We start from the raw sequence: 15,909 nt of genomic DNA, 5'->3' as shown, positions 1-15,909 counted from the left end.
CCATGATTAAAGGAGTACCTTGGAATTGCATAAAAATTTACCAACGCAAAGGGGCTTATTATAGGATTTACACTTCCTGCACCAAATGCACAATGGAGTGCCACCATCAAGTCTGGAGGTGAACTGAAATGCTCAGCTTGACAGACAGTTATTTGGCCTATACCTTATATGATACATTGAGATAAAGACTCAACACAAGAGTTTTTGAAATTGTTGCTCTATCCGGATCCGATAACAGTTTGATCACACGTGATCCATCATCTTGCTGCCAGCTCCACTATGAAATTTCCAAAACCTGTCTAGTATTCTCACCCGGAGATTCCTCTCCCCTGATGCTGCAGGGTGGCCAAGAAATGGAGAGGGGTTGCTGACTGAAGATACCAGACAACAAATATACAGAGCCTGCATGTTTGCTTTCAAGGAACTAAAACCAAGAACCTAAGATCATCCGTTGCAACAACAACTATAGTTTTCCTGCACAAACTATCAAAGGATTCAAGCTAATCCCTCCATATGCATCCTACATATAGAGAAATTGGAAAGGGGATATGTTGAGTCGTAGGCACAGGGAAAAATATTGAATTTCTTATCATTATAGGCACAGGGAAAAATATTACATTCCTGATAACAGAAACACCATATTTTTTTAAATTGAAAAATATGCTATAAAAGTCTTTTCAATGGGTAAAAACTGGTTTTCAAAAGACTTCCTGCTCAGCACCCCATTGTTAAAACCTTTGCTACATCCAGTCCCCAGATTTAATCAAAGATTACCACTTTGCCAGGAAAATCCCCTGCTGTTTGTGAACACAGAAGAGAAAACCAAGTGGAGCCCCATTGTCTAGAAACTATTGTGAATAAACTTACAAACACATGGGCCCTCACTCATATGTTAATGAGATACCTACTATTCTAAATAACACTCCCTAATATGAACTGTAGTAACCTTTATAAGAAATTAAAGGTTAGAATGATGTATAAAAGAATTGGCACATCAAATTGTGATAAATAATGTCTCATGTATCTAAATGTATAGAGAAATTAAATGTGTAAGAAAGGACATGTAAAAATGACCAGTATTGCATTATGTGTGTATAAGGATCATATATTTTAACCCTTTAAGGACACAGCTTTCAGTTTGCTCAATTGTTTTATGACGGAAAAATTCTGTCATATGTCCTTAAGAGGTTAAAATAACTACTTCAAAAATCTGATAACTATACATGTAGATAAGTTAAATATGGAATTAAGTACATGAAATAACCAGTATGATATGAATATGTATATACCTTATGTATAAATAAGTATCTAAGTCATGAGGATTTAAATTTTAAACTGATACAGTTTAGTTAAACAAAAATATTAAATGAATATATGGTAATTATATATATATATATATATATATATATATATATATATATATATATATATATATATATATATATATATATAAAATGATAAGCCATACAAACATGGATACTTATTTAAGTATATTTGGTAAATTTATGAAGTATAACTCACAGATTAGATCAATTAATATGTATGTGTATATATATATATATATATATATATATATATATATATATATATATATATATACGTGTGTGTGTTTCTGTGTATATATATATATATGTATATACATATGTGTATATATATGTATGTGTATGTATATATATATATATATATATATATATGTATGGAGATAGGTGGATTTATATATATATATAAATAATAATAATAACAAATCCTAAGGAAGATAAATATAAGAAAAGTACATAAGTTCACTTTTATAGCACAACTCACCATCACCATCTTGTGGTGAATTAGTGAAAGTACAACCAGCTATACTTAGCATTGAGTGAATTATTCCCAGGGGCTAATTAGCATTCATCCAATCAAAGCACCACAGATCCTCACACATCTGTGAATGGCTGTTAGCGATTGGGGCAGAGTTGTAGTTCATGATAAATTGGGTCACTGAGCACTAACAAGAAATGGTGGGTTGCATTAAAATGAGGGCGAAGTGATGTCCAATTTTCCCCTGAAATAAAACTTTGGAATCCTGGTTACCCATCTCATATCTTTTATATCCTTGGAAACTTTTTGCCTATTTTTCTTGTGGATTAGAATATTTTGTGAAACTGGATGCAGAGGAAACACAGACTGATTATTGATAACCCAGGGCTTGGAGGAGCAAACATTTGGGTAAGTATAAAAAGTCTATAATTATATTAAAACAGTTGTGGTATTTAAGGTCCTTATTTAAGATTTGTATTCAATGATAATAGGCCCAAAACGTATATATACTTATCCCTATTGTCTAATTTATATTGTCCAGGAATCTAATTCACCTATAAATACAGGACATTTTGTTATAAATAGTGTCCTTATAATTCAGTCTATTGTAAGAAAAACCCTGGTTTTATGTTGAAGTATATTTTATTTTAATAGTTTTATGTTCCCTAAGGTTGAGACTTACTAAGGCATTAGTAAGGCATAGGTTTTTATGTGTTTCTTTGGTGATAGACATTCTGAATCTGCTGACTGATTGCATTGTATTTTTAAGTTACCAAAACCAAATTTTAATGATATTTGGCTAAAATTATATTTAAATAACTGTTAGTAACACATATTGCATAGTTGGTTCATGCTGGTTTATTTTATTTTGTTATAGACTTCACTGTTAGATTTGTACCCATAGGATCAAAACTAAGCAAAATAGTAGATTTTATTTAATCTTGTGTCAGAGATTTTGTTTTGTGTATAATTAAGTTGTATATCGCTTGTTAGTAGCTTGTTTAATGTTTTATAAATCTGTATATATTTTTCCAAACTAAATCCTCTTTACTCCACAAACATAATTCACTGTGTTTAAAAAGATATAACCTGATTAGAACTACTGAAAAATAATACAAATATATGGAAGTTTACCGATGAGACGAAAGCACTCTCAGGACTTCTTTGTAGTGGGTCATAATAAACTAGTGTTTATTTGACGTTTCGGGGTTCAAACAGACCCCTTCATCAGAATAAAAAACAGTGTAACATCACAAACTTATATAGTGTAAAAAATCTAAATCATGCAATAATACAAACCACATGTGGCAGATCATTAGATTCCTGTATAGTGCAATGGGACGCACGCCAAGCGTTCCACCGAAACCGGAAGTTACTTCACTTCCGGTAATCAAAAACAATGTTTTAAACTTAATTAAATTGTTAACTCACACATATCCCTAAAATTCATAGTCATTCATAGTGTATCATAACATTTAACTGCTTGTGAAAAGGAAAACATCAAAACCGAGAGTTAAATCAAACACTCTCATCAAATGTGTAGTCGTGTGTGGAACGCATACATGCGTTTCAAATAACCGGAAGCGTCTTCACTTCCGGTTACACAAAACTATAAATCAATGTGTGAGGTTTACAGGGAGTGCAGAATTATTAGGCAAGTTGTATTTTTGAGGATTAATTTTATTATTGAACAACAACCATGTTCTCAATGAACCCAAAAAACTCATTAATATCAAAGCTGAATAGTTTTGGAAGTAGTTTTTAGTTTGTTTTTAGTTATAGCTATTTTAGGGGGATATCTGTGTGTGCAGGTGACTATTACTGTGCATAATTATTAGGCAACTTAACAAAAAACAAATATATACCCATTTCAATTATTTATTTTTACCAGTGAAACCAATATAACTTCTCAACATTCACAAATATACATTTCTGATATTCAAAAACAAAACAAAAACAAATCAGTGACCAATATAGCCACCTTTCTTTGCAAGGACACTCAAAAGCCTGCCATCCATGGATTCTGTCAGTGTTTTGATCTGTTCACCATCAACATTGCGTGCAGCAGCAACCACAGCCTCCCAGACACTTTTCAGAGAGGTGTACTGTTTTCCCTCCTTGTAAATCTCACATTTGATGATGGACCACAGGTTCTCAATGGGGTTCAGATCAGGTGAACAAGGAGGCCATGTCATTAGATTTTCTTCTTTTATACCCTTTCTTGCCAGCCACGCTGTGGAGTACTTGGACGCGTGTGATGGAGCATTGTCCTGCATGAAAATCATGTTTTTCTTGAAGGATGCAGACTTCTTCCTGTACCACTGCTTGAATAAGGTGTCTTCCAGAAACTGGCAGTAGGACTGGGAGTTGAGCTTGACTCCATCCTCAACCCGAAAAGGCCCCACAAGCTCATCTTTGATGATACCAGCCCAAACCAGTACTCCACCTCCACCTTGCTGGCGTCTGAGTCGGACTGGAGCTCTCTGCCCTTTACCAATCCAGCCACGGGCCCATCCATCTGGCCCATCAAGACTCACTCTCATTTCATCAGTCCATAAAACCTTAGAAAAATCAGTCTTGAGATATTTCTTGGCCCAGTCTTGACGTTTCAGCTTGTGTGTCTTGTTCAGTGGTGGTCGTCTTTCAGCCTTTCTTACCTTGGCCATGTCTCTGAGTATTGCACACCTTGTGCTTTTGGGCACTCCAGTGATGTTGCAGCTCTGAAATATGTCCAAACTGGTGGCAAGTGGCATCTTGGCAGCTGCGACTTTTCTCAGTTCATGGGCAGTTATTTTGCGCCTTGGTTTTTCCACACGCTTCTTGCGACCCTGTTGACTATTTTGAATGAAACACTTGATTGTTCGATGATCACGCTTCAGAAGCTTTGCAATTTTAAGAGTGCTGCATCCCTCTGCAAGATATCTCACTATTTTTGACTTTTCTGAGCCTGTCAAGTCCTTCTTTTGACCCATTTTGCCAAAGGAAAGGAAGTTGCCTAATAATTATGCACACCTGATATAGGGTGTTGATGTCATTAGACCACACCCCTTCTCATTAATGAGATGCACATCACCTAATATGCTTAATTGGTAGTAGGCTTTTGAGCCTATACAGCTTGGAGTAAGACAACATGCATAAAGAGGATGATGTGGTCAAAATACTCATTTGCCTAATAATTCTGCACTCCCTGTATACTGATCATAAGCTTGAATATAACGTTCCATTATAGAGCCTCTGATCAGTATAAACCTCACACATTGATTTATATTTTGTTCACTTACATGATAGTTTTGTGTAACCGGAAGTGAAGACGCTTCCGGTTATTTGAAACGCATGTATGCGTTCCACACACGACTACACATTTGATGAGAGTGTTTGATTTAACTCTCGGTTTTGATGTTTTCCTTTTCACAAGCAGTTAAATGTTATGATACACTATGGCCTCTAGTTATCAATCCGTCAACCTCAAATACGCTGGAATTCCACAGTGCATTTGTGGCGAAGCTTATTTGCCTTAGTTATCAAGCCCTGCTGCCCGGCAAAAGTAGAATATAGTGACGTAAGCATCAATCCGCCGGACTCATTCTTACGTCACTCCAGATGTTACGCACACAAGTTCAGCACAATCTGACTACTTTTGCTAGTTATCAAAAAACTAGCAGGTACACTCGGCACTTTTCCGGCCCAGCGTACCTGGTTTTCAAACCGCCCTGGAGGCGGCGGATCCCATAGGAATCAATGGGAGTCTGACCATAGCGAAAGCTCATGTTTGCTGCTGCCCGACATCCCATTGATTCCTATGGGAGCTGTCTACACCTAACACCCTAACATGTACCCCGAGTCTAAACACCCCTAATCTGCCCCCCCTACACCGCCGCAACTACATACATTTATTACCCCCTAAACCGCCGCTCCCGGATCCCGCCGCAACCTACATTACACATATTAACCCCTAATCTGCCGCCCCCTACACTGCCGCAACTAAATAAAGTTATTCCCCCCTAAACCACCACTCTCTGACCCCCCTGCAACTATAATAAATATGTTAACCCCTAAACCGCTGCTCCCAGACCCCGCCGCCACCTGCATAATACCTATTAACCCCTATCCTGCCCCCCCCTACACCACCGCCACCTATAATACATTTATTAACCCCTATCCTGACCCCCCTACACGGCCGCCACTATAATACATTTATTAACCCCTATCCTGACCCCCCTACACGGCCGCCACTATAATAAAATTATTAACCCCTAAACCTGTCTAACCCTAACACCCCCTAATTAATTATTAATTAAATACATCTAAATATTATAACTCTTATTAACTAAATTAATCCTCTTTAAAACTAAATACTTACCTATAAAATAAACCCAAATATAGCTACAATATAAATAATAATTATATTGTAGCTATCTTAGGATTTATTTTTATTTTACAGGCAAATTTCAATTTATTTTAACTAGGTACAATAGCTATTAAATAGTTATTAACTGGGGGGCGGAGCTAACCGCTGTATGAAGAGGCTGTGGGTTCGTGGAGCTCTGCACTATAGAAGGGCTATTTAACTTTAAAAACCCACTCTGGGGGATTTGCGAGTGAGAAACTGCCACATCTAGGATAGGAGAAGTGCCTGGATTGTTTTTGCAGCTTTTGGCCGCACAAGGCTTGTTCCCGTAGACCCTCAGACTCTGAACCCGACATCGCAGCTTGGCCTGAGCACTGGAGCATACGGAGGGAGCAGGCTCAGTTTGGCTACAGCTGTCTCTCCGGAGGGTCGGGGATCCACTCCGGAGAGCCATAGGAGGAATCTTAAAGGCAGATCGGACGAGCTGCAACCACGGGTACTTAGCCCGGTAAATATATCCTTGCCGCTAAACAAGTCAAGACCCAGGTGCGGCCTGAAGTGTCGGGGTAAGAACTATCTGCGGGGTAAAAGGGGTTATGTCACAGACGGCACATCACTAAATGTCAGTATAATTAGAGACTGAACTGTAGCAAGCTTGAGGAGGTGCCGTACCCTGTTAGGGTTAGGTGGATTCAGTGTGGTGGATTCATTCGACTCCCGCAGGGCAATACTGCTTAAGATTACAAGTAGGCAGTTTTTAAGTGTCCCCTATTTGAAGAACCGGAGACGTGTTGGCATTAAAATACAGAGGATCAGTAACAGCTATAACTGTATAAACCTTGGCACAGTGTATACAAATAAGTTGCAGGACACTAAATCACCTTGCTTGTTTTTGGCGCGAAATACCGCCATCTTAGGCACCTCTGTACGCAGCTCACTTAACACTTTCCTCTACCCTTAGGGACATTAAAGGATCGCTAGCCCTATATAAGGAAAAGCATATGATGTTCTATCCATACTTATAGGGGGTTGATGTCTCACTAATAACAGCGACCTTACTTGCTCCTCCCTTACTGGGATTGTATATTCTGCAAATATTTTGTGTAACACGATTGCCCACACTCTAACTGCTCTAAAGTCACAGCACAGCTGCATCAAGATTTTAGAGGGGAGGTCATATCTCAGTATCTGTATTGTATCAGAACCCTGTCATACACATAAAATAGAGGACATTATAAGCAAATCAAATACAGAGGGGAGGAGATTGCAAAAAAACCTATGTATATTCTAACTAAGACTTTCAATGTGCAGCTTCCCTCTCCCCTGCCCTAGCAATACAGTTTGAGGACAACCACCACTACAGGCTATACCCACCTTTCTTTGCGCTTCCAGGTCAAGGGAGGACAAATTCCCCAAGGTGTAGCAACACTTGTCAATATTGTATTGAAGGAGCATAACTGGCTCAAGAGGAAAGTGACACCCATATGCCCCTAGCAAATGAAACCCCAGATTTGATAGGACGCATAATCTGAGTGATGGCTTCACACTGAGACCTTAAGCAGGGGGAGATGTGGAGCCTATAAGCGATCATAGCAACACCACTCCAAAAATCTGGTACTCCCCAAATTATACCTCTCTATTGACCAACATTATCTCTCATAGGGGGCAACATAGTACATAACCCAACATGGCCCACTCCAACAAGAAAAAACATCAGCAAAGATTAGGAGATGGCCTCAAGCGTACTGTAGCAGACCATTTTAATAACAGAATCCTGTCAGATAGAGAGGGTTCTGATGAAGAATCCAGGGACTCACGCTCATCTTATAAAGAAATACCTGAGACAGACAGTCTTTCTAAAGGGAAGGCATCCCACTCGGACACTAAGGTCTTGGACTCCATTAATGCTTTGTCTACTAAAATAGATACTCATTATTCTTCCCTCAGAAATGAGATAAGGAATTCAGTAGCTGATTTAAGAAGAGACCTAAATATTCAGAACGAACGGTCAGAAGCAATAGAGAGGAAGCAGGAGGATATGGCGGTTGATCAGGCCAATGTACTAGCATACGCCCAATCCTTAGCAGAGATTATCAGTGACCTAGAAACTAAGATAGCTGACAATGAAGACAGGTCCAGACGGAACAATGTCAGGATAAGGGGTATCAAGGAAGATGTCAGCCCCGCAGATCTACCTGAATACCTACTGAATCTATTTAAGGACCTCCTGGGCACATTCCAGAACACAGATGCTTTAATTGATAGAGCTCATAGAGCAATTAAACCGAGAACAATGGCTTCGGAGCTCCCTAGAGATGTCATTGTACGCCTCCACTATTTCACTTTTAAAGAAAAGCTGATGAGGGCCTCATTCTCTAATAAACCGTTTGCAGAAAAACACCCTGGGATTCAGTTGTTTCCTGACCTCTCTTCCTTCACCTTAGCAAAGAGAAGATCATTTGCCCCTGTTCCACTTAAATTGAGGAGGGCCGGGATCAAGTACAGGTGGGGTTTCCCTGTCAGATTATTCTTTCAACATGATAATAAGAATTACACCATCTCTTCACTGGAGCAAGGCACGAGCCTTTTAACAAATCTTGGCCTAGGAAGACAGGAGGAGGGTCTATGTCCTGCTACAACTTCCCAAAGGGACTTAAGACCGTCAGCGGCTGAATGGCAGCCTCTGCCAAAGAGACCAAACAAGCAACAGGATAAAGCTCCGGCTCCATGAACAGGAGTTTGAGTTCATCTGTGATGCTCTCAACAATTCATGCTGAAGTGACTGGCATCTAAAAGCTGAAATCCCACAACAAACAAAGAGTGTTGCTAACTGGTGACGATAATGTGTAATATTTGAAGTTAAAGACTAGTTATATTCCTATATATGTCTACTAAGACAAAGAAGGACATACTCACGATTTGCTTGATCTCAGGTCAGAGGGCATTAGCCCAATATAATTCATGTACAGAGTAATTCCCCTACTTCAGTTCACCATGGACTTGGGAAAAGATTTAACTGTTCATAATAGAGTTATATGAATGTTTTTTTGGTTGTCTTGTTCTTCTCCTTTTCAGGGTTTCTTTTTGTTTTCTAAAGTCGTATGAAGAAGTCAAATCCGAGATCAGGATGCAGACCGGGCAGGTTGGCAAAGTTATTTGACCTCAATATATGTGTCTCTAATGTTGGGTTTATTTTAAAGGTCATTTTTTAGTATAGTAAAAATGTTGATATATTTATACATATATGAAGGAGTTATATGCTTGTTGTACTGCATGTCACCAATATTACTTTTATTTTGCACAATTTGGTTACAGAGTGTTCCTCCACACATTATCTCCCCCTCTTAAATTGATATCCTTTTTCCTATCCTAGAATCTAACTGGTTGCTATACATCTCTGTGAGATCCCACTGGACCTCACAAACTTGGGGGTTAAGAATACATAAGTAGAGTCAGCCTAACCACTATCCTCACATGTTCATTAGGTATCGACTTATATTCTAAGGGTAGTTCAAGTTAGCCACGTCAAATTGTAATAGTTGTCTCCGCCCCCCCCCCTTTGTTTCTTTTCTTCTCCATCTCATCTCCTTGTCTTTCCTTGCTGCTCCCTCTTTCCCTCCCTCTTTTCTTTCCTTTTACTAACTTTATATACATAGTCCCCCTAAATCCCCACATTTCCTGGCATATCTTTTTCCATTGTATGTGTCCATCTCTTTGTAAGTAGGCAGTAGTGATGTGACATAGATTACTAATAGAGATTACAACCGGGTCTGATCACTATAATAACTTTACATAGTTTTCATTATCTTTAGGCCCTGTCTCTAACTTATTCTTCCTTCTCTTCTTCCCTCTCCCATCTCTTTTTTCTTTCTTATTTTTTTTCTGTCTCTTCTCTTTATCTATTTGCTTTTTCTTCTTATGTTCTCTATCTACTTATATGTTAATAAGGTTTATATAGCTGTGTATTAAAGAGAACACATAAATTGAAAACTCTTAGTCATAGTTCACTCTTACCGTTAGTGAACTACTTAGCGGTGTTTACCCGCAATCACAGGTATAGTGCTTTAAGCTATTTTTGTATTTGCTTTTCAGTTATATAAATTCCAATATTAGCCTTTTAGGATAGACTCCAGAGTGAGTAATTCCCAGTGATTGGGAATACTTTCTAATCTCTAGGCCATACCTAACCAGGGGGGGGGGGAGAGAGAGGGTGAGAGAAGGCGATTGTGTTTTTTTTTTTTTTTTATTCTTCTCCCCTATTCCCTCTTTCTACTGCATTCCAATCACTTCACATTCCTACTCTGGGACATTCTCTCCAACTTTGACACACTAACACCTAATAATGGCAGGCTTAAGGTTCCTCACTCACAACACTATCCACATATTTATAGAGCCTCCCATCACAGTAAATCCAGAGGAGTAGCAATCTTGATCAGAGATTCAGTAAGCTTTGAAGAAATCTATAGTGAAACAGATTCTCAGGCGAGATATATTTTCTTAGTCTGTAAAGTCAATGATATACTCTTTACCTTTGTAAATATCTATGTTCCCAATATGAAACAAACACGATTCCTTAAACAAACACTCACCCGTGTCGCAGCTATCATACAGGGAGAATTGTGTGTAGGGGGAGATTTTAACCTCATATGGGACCCTGATATTGATAAGTTAGTACCCCCTGTAACTAAAAAAGACAGGTCTTTAAAGTCAAAAGCAGCGGCATTCCAGAAGGTGATGATTCAGTTTCAACTTTACGATGCTTGGAGGGCGTATAACCCTTCAATGCGTGATTACACTTTTTATTCAAACCCTCATGGGTCGTTTTCCAGGATTGATACCTTTTTTACGTCGGCTAAACTCTTAGATAAAACGTTAAAATCTGGTATTCATCCGATCTCTTGGTCAGATCACCACTCTGTGACAATGGAGCTAGGGCCGATTATTCCGAATGAGGGTTATTCTTGGAGACTGGCGGACTGGTTGATCCAATCACCTGCTGATATACTAAACAGCCAAGAAGCCATCACAGACTTTCTGAAATCAAATGATGATAGCCAAACGAGTTGCCAGAACCTATGGTCCACTCTCAAAGCATTTATGAGAGGCTTCTACATTAAATTGGCAGCCAAAGCAAAAAAGAAAAGTGGTGGCACTCTGGCTGAGCTAACATGTAAATTGAGAAACTGTCAACTTAGAATCGCTGGGACCTATTCTGTAGAGATTAATGGTCAGATACAAACGCTAAGAAAACAGATTAGAGATCTAGAACTACTCAGAGTCCAGAGGACCCTGGATAAGTTTAGGCAGAGGTTCTATTATTGTAACAACAAACCAACTAAGTTCCTAGCGGATAAATTGCGCAATCGAACTGCTCAAAAACGTATAGTGGCTATTAAGAGAGGAGATACTAAAGTGTCCTCTCCGAGAGAAATCGGACTAGCCTTTAGTGAATTTTACAGCTCTCTTTATAATATACAAGTTTCGCAAGATAATACATTTTCCTCGACAGAGGAGATAGGCTTTTTCTTAGGGGGTTTAGAGCTACCTACTCTGACTGATCAGGATGCTACCCTGTTGGGAACCCCGATATCCATCGAGGAGATAAAATTGGCGATTAAACAACTCAAAATAGGGAAGGCGCCTGGCCCTGATGGGTACACAGGGAAATTTTATAAAACTTTCAACCACATACTTACGCCTATCCTGCACAGATTTTTTAATGAGATAATGACCCTGGGGACAGTGTCACCAGAGTTTCTAGCAGCTAACATAGTTACTTTACTAAAACCAGATAAAGATCCGACGGAATGTGGGAGTTATAGACCCATATCATTAATAAATGTAGACACTAAACTATATTCTAAAATCTTGGCCAACCGCTTGGCAAAAGTCGTGCCATCTCTGGTCTACGGGGACCAGGTGGGGTTCATACCTGGTAGAGAGGGTCCCGATAACACGAGGAGGCTGGTGCACATAATGTCTGAGGCTCAAAATAAACGGATCCCCCTCCTCGCCCTGTCTCTAGATGTGGAAAAGGCATTTGACAGGGTGAGGTGGGATTACTTGTGGGAGGTCTTGAAAAGTTTCGGAATCCCAGAGCAGTTTGTTGTTGTGGTGAAGACTCTATACTCAGGGCCCACAGCAGTGGTGAGAGGCATAGGATTTCAATCTGAAAAATTCCAGGTATCAAATGGAACGAGACAGGGGTGTCCCCTGTCTCCCCTATTATTTGCACTTGTAATAGAGCCCTTGGCTCAAGCCATTAGGAGAAATGATAAAATTAAGGGTATCAAGCTCAGGGACTCCATACATAAAATTGCGCTTTTCGCGGATGATGTCACTCTTCTATTGACATCCCCTAGAACATCTCTGCCAGCTCTCATGGAGGTCATACAACAGTTTGGCGCTCTGAGCTTTTATAAGTTGAATTTAACTAAAACTGAGGCTCTATCGATTGAAATCCCAGACTTAGTAGTGGCTGAAATTAAAAGAAGATACAGTTTTAAATGGATGAAGGACAGCATAAAACACTTGGGAGTGTACTTGAGCCCTGATCTGGCTACAATGATAGACAGAAATTTCACTAACCGAATGCAAGAATTTAAAAAGATCTTGGATTCATGGGAATATGCTGAAATTTCTTGGTCTGGGAGGATAGCATCGGTTAAAATGTCGTTCCTCCCAAAAATCACCTATCTTTTTCGATGCATTCCTATCCAAATCCCCAGATCAATAATAAATAGGTTACAAAGTATGATCTCAGCATATATCTGGAGGAATAGGAGACCTAGGATCTCGGGCTATGTTCTGCAGAGAAAGGTCAAACAGGGGGGCCTATCGGTCCCAAATATCCTCTCGTACCATGATGCAGCACGATTATCCCACATTATGGGATGGAGTCTTGTTGACTCTAGTCTTAGATGGCAAGAAGTGGAAAGAGATACTTTGCCATTACATATGAAACTTTCAGATCTGATATGGATCCCAGCTCATTTCCGAGATAAGCTCGGAATTACTCAACCAGTCATAGTAGACGCTCTCAGGTTCTGGGACAAAAATAGACACAGACCAAATATAGCTCCACACCCGTCTCCAGTACATTCAGTAGTAAGCGTCGCTTGGTGTCTCCAGGAAGCTCATATGAAAACATGGCTTAGTATTGGTAATCTTCTGGCTGAGGATATACAGGAGGGTGTCAGAACTCATCTCTCCACCTTAACTGTCTGACATCTGATATTCTGTAATTCCACCTTAACTACGAAGCCGCACCTTTTTACCTTACTTAAACCTTTTCCTGAGGGCAGACAGGTGCTTAGTTAATGAGTTTGGTAGCTGAGCTAACACTGCATATTGTGCTCTTTGGATTACCCTTTTGTTACAACAGGATTTAATTCTGAATATCGTTTTGAACTTTTATATTGCTTGTGCAAATCTTTCTTCACTCCTGAAACTACCTGCTTCACTGGATCACTAATTACTATCAGCGCAGCTCCTCAGTTCTAACCGTTCACACGCTGCCTGAGGATTTCTCTTCTCTCCTAATCTGACAGATCAGCTGTTACAACGGATAGCTAAAGTCCACTCTCTGGTAAGAGTGAAACTGTGACTGAATGGTTCCTTGTTATTTAAACTCCTACCTGAATTATTTAACCCCTTGGGTTCCTGTTTTCTCTAACAGCTGATTCTGTAAGAGACTGCTCCAGGTTTTAACCTGTGTCACTCTGTTCTTTTCAAGATATATTAAATCACTCCAAGCCATACGCTTCTCTTCTACATATGATAAGCAGGTGCTGAGTGAAACATTCCATCTAGATCTGCAGTTGAAGATCCATATACAATTAACTTGCTATACTTCCTGTCAGTTACTTACAGATTAACTAAGCCCAAAATAATGGATCCAGCGGATCTACCTCAAGTTGTTTATGGCTTATCTCAGAGGGTAGACCAACTCGGTCAGGCTCTAAGTAATCTTCAAGTTGAAAATGAAACGTTAAGGAAGGTCATCAAGGACTCCCTATCTGCTAAAGTGGTACCACCTGATGCATGCCCAGAACCACAGATATCCCCTCCTGATTTATTTTCAGGGGACAGACGTATGTATAGACAGTTCAGGAATGCCTGTCTACTTATGTTCACTTTAAAGCCAAAGACCTACCAGAATGATAAAATAAAGGTGCTCACGGTAATATCTTACCTCAGAGGGGAGCCAAGAATTTGGGCAGATTCATTTTATGAAAACAACAACCCTATCATCAACTCCTCAAATGATTTTCTGATTGCCATGGATGAGTTATATCTGGACACCAACTCGCAGTTAACTGCTGAAACAAAGATGAGGGCTTTGAAACAGGGCAACAGATCAGTTGAATTATATATAACTGATTTTAAGCAGTTTGCTACAGATTCCCAATGGAATCACATAGCCCTAAAAAATCAGTTTAGGTTAGGTCTCTCTGATCAAGTAAAAGATGAGTTAGCTCGAGTGGAACTTCCTGACAGCCTGGAAGGGTTGATGAGACTGTCCATTCAAATAGACCGGAGACTACGGGAGAGAAAGAGCGAACGCCACTCCTCAGAACCTACGTATAAAAGAACCTCTGCACCTAACCAATCCCTCAGCAGTGCTGCTGCCCCTCAAGAACCGATGGAGATAGGCATGTTAAGGGGTCCTTTATCTTTGGAGGAGAAGCAAAGAAGGAAGGCCGCGGCACTGTGTCTGTATTGTGCTAATCCAGCACACACTGTTAAAGACTGCCCTGTACTGCAGAGAAATAAAAAGAGTAAGTACATTATGACCAATACTATGCCTCATATTCAATATAACCCAGTTTACTGTACCATCTCTCTCTCTTTGCAATGGGACCGTAAGCGTTCGACTACAGAGGCTATAATTGACACTGGGGCTTATGGGGCTTATATTGATTTGGAGTATGTGAATGTTAATAAAATCCCACTTGAAAAAAAGTCTGTTCCTGTGTCTATCAGAGTAGTTGATGGGTCTTACATATCAAGCGGTCCTATCACCCATCACACAATCCCTCTATTAGTTATTACTCAGGACAATCATCATGAGTATTTACGATTTGATGTACTTCCTTCCCCACTCTTTCCCATAGTTTTAGGTATGCAGTGGATAAGACTACACGAGCCTAACATAGAGTGGAAAACATTAAAACTCACATTAGATTCCACACATTGCCGTAAGTTGTGTTATAATGACATACATACTCTACATTGTGCAGAAGAAACTACAGTTATCCCTAGGGTTTATGCTGAATATGCAGAAGTCTTCAGCAAAAGAGAGGCTGAGAGCTTACCTCCGCATCGGAGTTACGATTGTCCCATTGATTTAATACCGGGATCTAGCGTCCCATATGGACATCTATACCCATTGAGCCAGCCCGAATTAAGTCATTTAAAGTCCTATCTTGATGATAATTTGAAGAAGGGGTTTATCAGACCTTCTGTCTCCCCTGCCGGAGCCGGCATGTTCTTTGTGACGAACAAAGATCAGACTTTAAGGCCAATTATTGACTATAGGGAGCTTAATAAAATTACTGTGAAGAATCGTTACCCTCTCCCCCTAATCCCTGAACTTATAGAGCGTTTACATCAAGCTAAGATCTACACAAAGCTCGATCTCAGGGGGGCTTACAACCTCATACGCATAAGAGAGGGAGATGAGTGGTTGACAGCATTTAGAACGAGATATGGGTTATATGAGTATTTGGTAATGCCTTTTGGTCTGTGTAACGCTCCGGCAA

This window comes from Bombina bombina, chromosome 2 (assembly GCF_027579735.1).
Source record: "Bombina bombina isolate aBomBom1 chromosome 2, aBomBom1.pri, whole genome shotgun sequence".
NCBI lineage: Eukaryota > Metazoa > Chordata > Amphibia > Anura > Bombinatoridae > Bombina > Bombina bombina.
Note: the sequence above shows the minus strand (reverse complement) of the source record.